This window comes from Martes martes (assembly GCF_963455335.1).
Source record: "Martes martes genome assembly, chromosome: 2".
Taxonomy (NCBI): Eukaryota; Metazoa; Chordata; class Mammalia; order Carnivora; family Mustelidae; genus Martes; species Martes martes.
The window spans coordinates 81,288,013-81,298,246 of record NC_137889.1 but is presented as its reverse complement, the minus strand read 5'-3'; the positions used below and the strand labels follow the sequence as shown (position 1 = coordinate 81,298,246).

The 10,234-nt window shown below is 35.1% G+C and overlaps 1 pseudogene across 1 annotated transcript in view; it reads right to left on the bottom strand.

Moving 5' to 3' along the window:
• Positions 1–273: 273 nt before the first annotated feature.
• The window catches only part of LOC308338295 (cell cycle progression protein 1-like), a 53,266-nt pseudogene continuing 43,305 nt past the window's right edge, over positions 274–10,234 (bottom strand). Inside the window, exon 3 of the transcript in view lies at positions 274–398. The product of the transcript in view is annotated as a cell cycle progression protein 1-like (transcript). The remainder of the gene's footprint in view (positions 399–10,234) is intronic.

Sequence of the window (10,234 nt, the reverse complement as noted above, 5' to 3'; positions counted from 1 at the left end):
ACCACACCCACGCTTAATAAAAACACTGGCATTTCATTGGTCAGATGCTTCAGAGTACCACCCTTCTCTTGCAGAAGCTCCACCACTGACTCCGGATCTGTTCTCTTAGGATTACAAGGTATTCCAAACTCTTCAAAGAAATGTCCATCTTCAGAATAGTGCTTCTTACTATCTTCATCTCTACCTCTTGCTAGCTCAGAACGAGCCAAATTATTTTCCATTGTTTACAAAGCACTTTCCCATCTGGCTGCCCATTAACTCTGATCTTATGTCTTAGGGCTCTGTTACTTCTCTGCTCCAGGTATCCTGACCTTGCTTTTCTTGGTCCATGTCTGGCTTGCTTGCTCCTGCCTCAGAGCCTTCACACTTGCTGTTTCTTCTGCCTGGAATACAATCCTCTGTTTAAACACATATACATTCTTTTTATTATTATTATTTTTTTAAAGATTTTTATTCACTTATTTGACAGAGAGAGAGAGAGAGAGCAAGACTGGGGGGAGGAGCAGAGGGAGAAGTAGATTCTCTGCTAAGCAGCGAGCCTAACCTGGGGCTTGAGGACCCTGAGACAATGACCTGAGCCTAAGACAAACACTTACCTGACTACGTCACCTGGGAGCCCCCACATGTGCATTTAGCTGCCTTCTTTGTTTTTATTTTTCTCCATTGCACTTAGTACCACTCAATACACTATATATCTAAGTATTTGCCTTTTTGTCTGTGTTCTTCTACTGACACATAAGATCCATGAGGACAGAAATTATTTTATTTCCGAATAGAAAACTTTTTATATCTAATGATGGTTCACAGGATCAGACTATTCAAGGAGGAACACATTAAGCCTCACATGTATTATTTACAAATGCTACATGAAAATCATAAAAACGAATGAGTTATCCCTCTTGTATGTTCTTATGATCCTGATCATGACTCTTTTAAAATGTTCAGCACATTCATTATAGTAGTGCTGTTTCTATATTTAATTTCCTTGCTGCAGTAAGAAGTCTCTTAGTTTAAACGCATGCTTTATTCACATTTCTGTGGCCAGATACCAGCATAGAATTTGATATTCAATAAGCAAGATATATCAGTGTTTGATCACTCTTTTGTGATTTTATTTACTTATTTATTTTTACGTTTGGGAGAGAAAGCAGGCATTTAAAAAAAAATGTTAAAAGCTCCTTACCACTATGCAGTGTAGGAAACCTGAATGAAGTCAAGCTCATGGCGCTGTGCTAATTACACAGTCCACTGGATGAAAAGGTCCTTTCTGTTCTTTTTCCCCTTGTGTGCCTATGACTGTTATTGACAATTCCCCTATCTCACTGTTTCCATGTCAGTGGACTTTTCTGACTTCATTTCAATTCTCAGATCCAAAGATACATAGAAAAGAGATATGCAGATAGAAATAAAATGGAAAAGCAGAACAGAGGTGGAGAAAAGAGAGATAAATGAAGGGGAGTCCAGAACAGAGGAAGGAGAAGGAAATTCTAGGTCTTTGGGGCATTTGCATAGGCATTTGCATCATACAACTTTGCTATGGCAAGAAAGTCAGTAAGAGGTAAGCTTTGGAAAGTGATCCCTTTCAAACTGAGGTGCCAGGGAAAGAATGGAAGGAAAGAGTGACATAAGGAAGAGATATACTATAGAGTGGAAGAGATGAATTCATACACTACTTTTTAAATGTTAGGAGGTGTAAATTTTGGTGTATGTTTCTCGAACCTTGAGTAACTGAATGATGATGGTTTAAATGAAACTGTCACCATTGGTGTTTTCTCTTTCTTTTTTGCTTGCTAATTAGCTTTGTTTTGAAATACTATGCTTTTAAATGTCTGCTCTCTCTAAAAGCTAAGCTAAAACTATATTTTCTTTGTTTGATTGCTGCTTTGTTTGGGAAAGGGTTCAAGGGATACCAAAAGATTGTTTTAAGAAAGGTGATTTTAGGGGCGCCTGGGTGGCTCAGTGGGTTAAGCCTCTGCCTTCCGCTCAGGGTCCTGGGATTGAGCCCCCATCGGGCTCTCTGCTCAGCAGGGAGCCTGCTTCCTCCTCTCTCTCTGCCTCCCTCTCTGCCTACTTGTGATCTCTGTCTGTCAAATAAATAAATAAAATCTTAAAAAAAAAAAAAAGAAAGAAAGGTGATTTTAGGGGTGCCTGGGTGGCTCAGTGGGTTAAGCCTCTGCCTTCGGCTCAGGTCATGATCTCAGGGTCCTGGGATCCAGCCCTGCATCGGGCTCCCTGCTCAGCGGGAGCCTGCTTTTCCGCCTCTCTCTCTGCCTGCCTCTCTGCCTGTTTGTGATCTCTGTCAAATAAATAAATAAAATCTTAAAAAAAAAAAAAAAGAAAGGTGATTTTATTCATTAGTATTGTAGTTGCCTATTTTGATTTATAAAACTTTTTCACATTAAACATTTAGCCAGTGACCTTGAAATGAGGCTAAACTCCAACTCAAATGTCAGCAGAAAGAAATGCCAGTTTATATGAAAATTTTGCTTATGAATTTTAAATGTGAGCATAATGTCCTTTGTTTTTAAAAACATCCTATTCTCTTTCACCTTTATTATTACTGTAACCTTTAATAACAGTTGTTTGAATTAATCAAACTTCAGACAGAGGGAACTTATGAATATTGCTCGTTGAAATTTTACCATTTGCTAATACTAAAGTAATTTCTAGAACTAATTCCATGACATTTAACAAAACTTCCAGGTGTATTCTCTAGGTTCTTTTGTCATATGTTTTCTTTTGCAATTATTTTAAAATATTGTTTTAATATGGTGCTCTATATAATGAAGTTGAATTAGGAGCAAGATCCTAGAAAACAATAAATTAGTGGGTGTAGAATAGAAAAGAAATTTAATCACAGTATTTTTACAAAGTTGTGAAATAAAGGTGCATTCTTTCTTTCCCCTTTTTTTCTTTTTTCCTTTCTATTAACTTTTTTTTTTTTTTTTTTTTGAGAGAGAGAAGGGGGCAGGGTGGGTCAGAGAGAGAATTATAATGGAACCCAACATGGGGCTGGGTCTCATGACTCTTAGATCATAACCAAAGTTGAAATCATGAGTCAGACACTTAACCAACTGAGCCACACAGGTGCCCTATGAATTAGAATTTATTATAATTAATGATTTATAGCTTTTCTTTTGCTTCTACTATAAAAAAGACACTACATGTTACCTTTTTCCAAATCCCTTTCTCTGTCCCAGCTAAAATGTGAAGAGTAGATAAGCATTGTTTATTGCTATGAAGCATTTAAAACTAATAGCTTCTATCATTTTCCATTAGCCACCAGGGAATATTTAGAACTACTATTGTTTTCAAATATATTAAAGAATTTCATTATAATGTTAAAGAAATTGAAAGCATAAAAAAAAAACAAACCTTAAACAGAGCTTGACTATAATAAAACTAACACTGGGTGTTTACAAGTGTCAGAAACTATGCTAAGTCTTTTACATGCCTTATCTTGTTTAAATACTACAATAACTCTATGAAATAAGTACCATGGGATAGAATAAACATTAAGACTTAGAGAGCTTTTTTTATTTACCTGTCACACAGGTGTTAATCTGTTGATCCGGGTTTTGAATTCATGTTTGTCTGACTCCAGCAGCCTAAATTTTGACTAGTGTATTGGGTGATATTATCTGTTCAAAATATCTGCTGCTCCTCTTATATGTCCCTTTGCTATGGAGGACTGTACATATGGTATATGGTACGCAACTCATGATGATTTGACTTACAATTTTTCAAATTTACAATGATGCAAAGCAAAACTCATTGAGTAGAAAGCATACTTTGAATTTTGATCTTTTCTAGGCTACCAATAAGCAGTAGGATATTCTGTTGTGATGCTGAGTGGTGGCAGTGAGCCTAGCTCCTAGTCAGCCACACAATCAGGAGGGTAAACAACCAGTATACCTACAACCACTCTGATATCACTTTTGGTAAAGTAGTCAATAAATAACATGAGATATTCAACACTTTTTCATAAAATAAACTTTGTTAGATGATTTCACCCAACTCTAGGCTCACGTAAGTGTTCTGAGCACATTTCAGGAAGACTAGGCTAATCTATGATTAATCTATGATATTTGATAACTTAGATGTATTAAATGCATTTTTGACTTAACGATATTCCAACTCACGGTGGGTTTATTGGGATATAACCCCATCCTAAGTCAAGGACTCTCTATACCTTTCCACCTCATTGACTTTAGGCTTTGATAAATGGATGATAGAAATTGACATGTGCCATTTCCAAACAGAAGATTTACAAGCCATCACATGGTTTTCCACCTTGTTATTTCCCCCTTTCCCTTGAGCTTGACAGTGTCCCCAGTGGGGCTGATCCTATAGTCTAGGTTTCAGGTGATGGTGACTCTGAACAAGGCCCTGGACAGTGATAAACACACAACCGAGTGTTCAATGTTCTGTGTCAATGGGGCTTACAAGTCATTTTTTGTTATAGCACAAATGAGCCTAGCTTGACTGATCTATTATTCAGTTTGTGCCTCTATTTGCTTATTCTATGTAGAGAAATTTATTTGTAATGTAATTTTTTTCTTTACTGCAAATAAACTAGAACAAATCAAAATCTCCTTCCTTGCAAAACATTCTGAACACATCATAAAGTCCTTTGGTAAACTCTGTAAATATGCAACATAATTAAATTATGAGGGCATGAGAATTCTAAAATGCCCACTCTGGTTGGATGCTGCAGACAGTGAATAACAACTAGAGGAGCAAATACTTTTCAGAGATTATTTTCCATTATCTACCGTTAATAACACCTCTCTTGGTACTGGCTCAACCATTTAAACTTTGTCGGCAAGCACATTTTAAAACAGATTCTGTTGACAGGTGCAGTTCCAAAGACTGCTTCGTCTTCAGTGAAATTATATTCCCTCTCCCACTCACACTCCTTCCTTTAAAATGGTACTTAACACCCACTGCCGCCTGGATGCTTTTATTGTACAGGAAAGACTAAAGAGTGATTCATCTAGTTTTTAATCTTTTGGCCTTTTTAGTGGGATGGTAGAATCACAGGAATTAGGGATAGGAAGGATCAGTTGCTTTTGCATTTACATTTTTATACCTGTAGTCAGCAGCTTCCCAACAATGAGACTGAATAAGAAATGATAGGTAGGCCAAAACCCTCTGCTACAGATAATCAACTAGCTACAGACCAGAGGGTGGGTGTGTGCTCTATTTAGAAGAATCGCCTGATAGATGTCACTATCATCTTCTTTTAAATTCAGTTTTCTTTGGCTCAGTGTGTATCCATTGATTTTGTTTTGGCCGAAATCTATTAAAAAAAAACAACAACAACAAGATAAACAACTATGAATTTCTCATTTGCAACCATTTATGTATATGGGAAGTGACTTAATGATCTTCTATTTGAACAGTCATTGCTCACTCTTCTTCACACTATTCTTCACCAGTGTTATTTACCACTGCCCATGCCCTGACCTGACTGTCGGGCTGCGAGCAAATCTGTAGACAGGAGTGCTGTTTCTGTGGTTAGAGCAGCCGTACATCAAACGCTTGAAACAGGCTAATATAAATAGATTTTAAATGATTACTGTAACCTCTTCTTTATGGGTCGGACCTAGCAAAAGCACTTTGTCACCTCCTGAGCCATTGCTTCTGGCCCCAATAACAATTTTTTGGTGGATGTTTTTAGTAAAATTGAAATTGACAACACTAAGGTCTAGATCATAACAGGTAAATTTAAAAAGTATGTGCTTTCTTCATATTAGCAGATCTTGACATTTCTCAATGATTACTTCTTGATTAAGTATAATGAAATAGTAACTGTGTTCTAGGAAATCCCATCAAAAGGAGTATAAAATACAATAATTTAAAAGGGGGTCAAGACTGATCATTTTCTTCTTCTTGTGTATAGTATCATGTATACTGGATTATTGAGTCTTCCATGTGAATTTCTCTCTTGCTTTGCTACTCATTTTACATACTGCTCTAAAAAAATCTGTGTAGGCCAGTGCTGTGCAATAGAGCTCCTTGTAATGGTGGAAATGTTCTCTAATCTGCATAATCTAATATACATTTAGCCACTAACCTCACGTGCCTAATGAGCACTTGAAATCTAGCAAGTGCAACTGAGAAACCAATTTTTAAATCGTATTTAATTTTATTTGACTTAAACACCTACATGTGGCTAGTGATTACTGCATTGGATGGTCAGGTCTAGACTGCACATAACTTACTTTCTTAGAATCATAGAACTTTAATGTTGAAAGCAGTTTATAGAGAATCTAACCCAAGTTTTCTTATTGTTAATCATCTGTTGGAGAGATGATTTCTGACATTATCTTTAGAAAAACTACTGTCAACTATAGTTTCTTGCTCAGTCTAATCACTACAGATAAGCCAGAGTCCAAAAAGTTTCTGGGTTTTATTCTTGTCAACCATATAATTGTATTTGTCAACTGTAAAATAGTTCAAGTAGGCAAATAGTATTATTACAATGGTGAATGATAAACATAACTCAGAATGCTACATATCATCTGAAATGTTTCTTGCCCTTAGAATTCATGTAGAAGTAAATACAAAACATGAAGCTGGGTATGAGTATGTATTTTGGGGGAAATGAAACAGAAAACATTATTTCTACAGAAACATTGAGAATATTTTTTCTTTGTTGCTAAAAACCATGACTATTTATCTTTGCCTCTTCAGAACTGAGCACAGTAATTCCAACTTGAGACATGACGAATAAATGTTATATGGACGTACTTAAGTGATTACATTAAGGGAGATGAATGGCATTCCAATGGTTGTTATCTTTCCCACAATAGATTAACCAATAGAGCTTATTACTTTACTGGTCCTTGATTCTGGCTTTATATTGAGGCCACCTGAGAAACTTAAAAAATGCCAAGCCCCAACTCCAGAAAAGGTGGGAGTTAAGGCATTAGTAATTTTAAAACCTTCCCAGATGATGCTAATGAGCAGCACAGGTTGAAAAAGATTATTTGTTTAACTTAATTATTATAATAAGTCAAAGTTCAAATATATTTCAGAGCCAAAATTAATCTTGACTCGAATTTATAACTTTAAAATATGCCAAAGGTGATTATAACTGGGATGATGAAAACACCTTATCACTAATAAAAATAGAAAAATAAAACTCTACTAATTTTTAAAATAATCAAGCAAAAGACAGACAAAGTCAGTGAATTCTATTTTCATTGAGGTTTCATATATCCATAGATATGCCTGAGACACTAGGAAACTCCATGTGACAGAATCAAATTTTCATAGCATATATTGTGAGTTATAAGAGAGAAATGACCCTTAAGAATGAAATAGAGAACTGGACTTCACAGCAGGACTTTGGCAGAAGGGAAGAAAGGATATGCATATGTATGTAGCTGGTATTTGAATAATAACTGTAGCTGTCAATAACTACTGTCATTTATATATATATATTATATGTGTCATTGTCGTAATAATAACTACTGTCATTTATATGTATATATTAATTATACATGCCTACTACAAGCCACACTATTCTCAGGTCTGCAAGGGTGTGTTCTTTCTTACTTCATAGAGAACTACTAGATTTTTATTGTCATAATTGGAAAGGATTAAACTCCTAGATAGCCATGATAATTGGTAGGAATCTATACTATGAAGAAACCAATATTGGAGAAGGTGGTTTGTTTGAGATTCTTTCCTCCCTTCCTGTTTATCAGAATCCTTTCTATTCATCAAGGACAACTGTGGAAATAAAAGGAATATCAGATATTTTTTTAAAGATTTTATTTATTTATTTGACAGAGACAGAGACAGAGAGGGAATACGAGCAGGGGGAGTAGGAGAGGGAGAAGCAGGCCCCCCACTGAGCAGAAAGCCCAATGTGGAGCTTGATCCCAGAACCCTGGGATCATGACCTGAGCCAAAGGGAGACACTTAACAACTGAGCCACCCAGGTGCCCCTGAAATATCAGATATGTTAATAAAACTTTAGTTAGAACTTTAATTGAAAATATAGTCTTCAGGGTGCCTGAGTAGCTCAGTGAGTTAACACCTGACTCTTGTTTTCAGCTCAGGTGATGATCTCATGGGTTCTGGAATGCCCTTCTTGGGGCTCCACACTCAGCAGGGAGTCTGCTTAAAGGTTTTCTCCATCTGCCCCTCTCCCAACTCATGCTCTCCTCTCTCTTTCTCTCTCTGAAATAAATTAATCTAAATATATATATATATATATATATAGGTCTCAATTCTAAATAGAGTTAATGGTAATATCTGAGTAAAAAAAAAAAATTGTTGATAGAGACTGCAAGAACTAAGGTATCCACTATCCTTTATTTGTAAAGCAAAGAGAATTTAGAAAATATTTACTTACTACTTATCATAAAATTCAAGTAATGCCTATGTTTATACTATATCTATTTGTTACAAAGTTGAGTTTCAGATGGTTTCTTAAAAAAAGAGATTTATTATAATTTGCATAGATATCTCTAAAGAGTCTTCTACTCTAGACCATTTACTTATTACTTTGAGGTTATATTTTATATAGAAAAGTATATTTTAGGTAGAAAGTTGTATTTTTTCACTTAAAATCAAAGTAAGTATAGCCCCTAAACCTAACATAAAACCTTGAATATATATGTACATAAAATAAATATTTGATGATTGATTTGGATGAAAAGTAAGGACATTTTATGGCAAGTTGAAATTTGGGGTGGCTTGGTAGCTCAGGAATATAATTCCCATATGAGAGATACTGTGTGTGTGTGTGTGTGTGTGTGTGTGTGCACCTGTGCACATGCATTTATGGATTTTGGATTCGAAAAGAGTTCTTAGCTTTGGAAGTAAGAAGTCATATAGATGATAAATTTTTATTTTCTGGGTCCATTATGAAGAAAGTAAACATATACAGAGCAAAAACCTCATAGAACACGACTGTATTTCCTGAAACATTTTGTGAAGGTCACTCAACAGGAAAATTAAAGGAAATTTATCAGATACATACCTGAGGATTCTGAAAATAAAAATAAAGGTTAAAATTGTTATTTAAAGTCACTAATCTTTTCATCATTTGTAAAAAGGAAAATTTCTTCTTAAAATATGGTCGATCAGCTTCCTTTCTAACAGACTCTTCAGTCCTTGGTGCCAGTTGGAATACTGCAGTACAAATAGAAGCTCCATTACCTCATGGAGAGAAAAGAGTTTGATGAACAATTGTGAGAACTGTAGAGTGGATTTCTCCGTTCCCCAGTTTCAGGAAACAAACTTGATGATGTATATTTAAGTAAATGTACATAATTCTAATTTTAGAATTTTATGTTCAGTGCAACATGATGTAAGATTTTGTATCTTTACAAATAAAAACAAATGAAAATATTTAAAAAGGAGACAATGGTTGAACTCTTTCTCTGTAGGAAGAGACAGATTAGAAGTCACAAGGGTCTATTTAAAATCCTGCATGGTGTTTGCATTTTCAGAGAAACAAACTAATGCAAGATAAATCTCTTTCAAGTCTGATGAACAATATCATCGCTCTATTTGCATTTTAGATTATAGATGGAAAAGGAAATGATATATTTGCCCAAGATTTTCCAAAGAGTAAATGTAGAGCCAGGAATAAAATGTCTTTTATTCATGGTTCCAAATCTCTTACTTCCTTTGCTTGACAAGATGACAACATCCTTCTGCAGAAAAACATACTCCAATTATATAACCATCGTTGAATCAGATTAGCAGTGGTCTAAGAATGCATATATACTCCAAACTAAAAGTAGCATTATTCCAAAACCTGTGTTCTTCATATTTTAGAAATAACATTGGCAAAAAGTTACAGAAATCATACACCAAATTAGACTTTTCTAAATAATCAAATGATTCCAGATGGAGTAACCACTGCCTTGATTAAAGAGCATACTCCAAACTTCAAATTTTACTGCTCTTAAATAACCTTCCTGGCAGTAAACATTATGCAAATACAGGCAATGAGGGGAAACCGCTTCTGAAAACTGCAGTGTGCATTTAAGTAAACAGCTATTGAACACAGAAATGTGCTTTCTGATTCTACTAAATTATTTCTTTCTAGAAACTCCAAAGTCAGGATTCTGATACACTTAAGAACATTGACTGTGAGTGAAAATAAACTGAGGCAGCAAATAAAATTTTACAGATTTGTACATATTTTAATCTAATAATTCACTGTCACTTTAAAATATACTTTTTAGACTTGCCCCACTTTCTG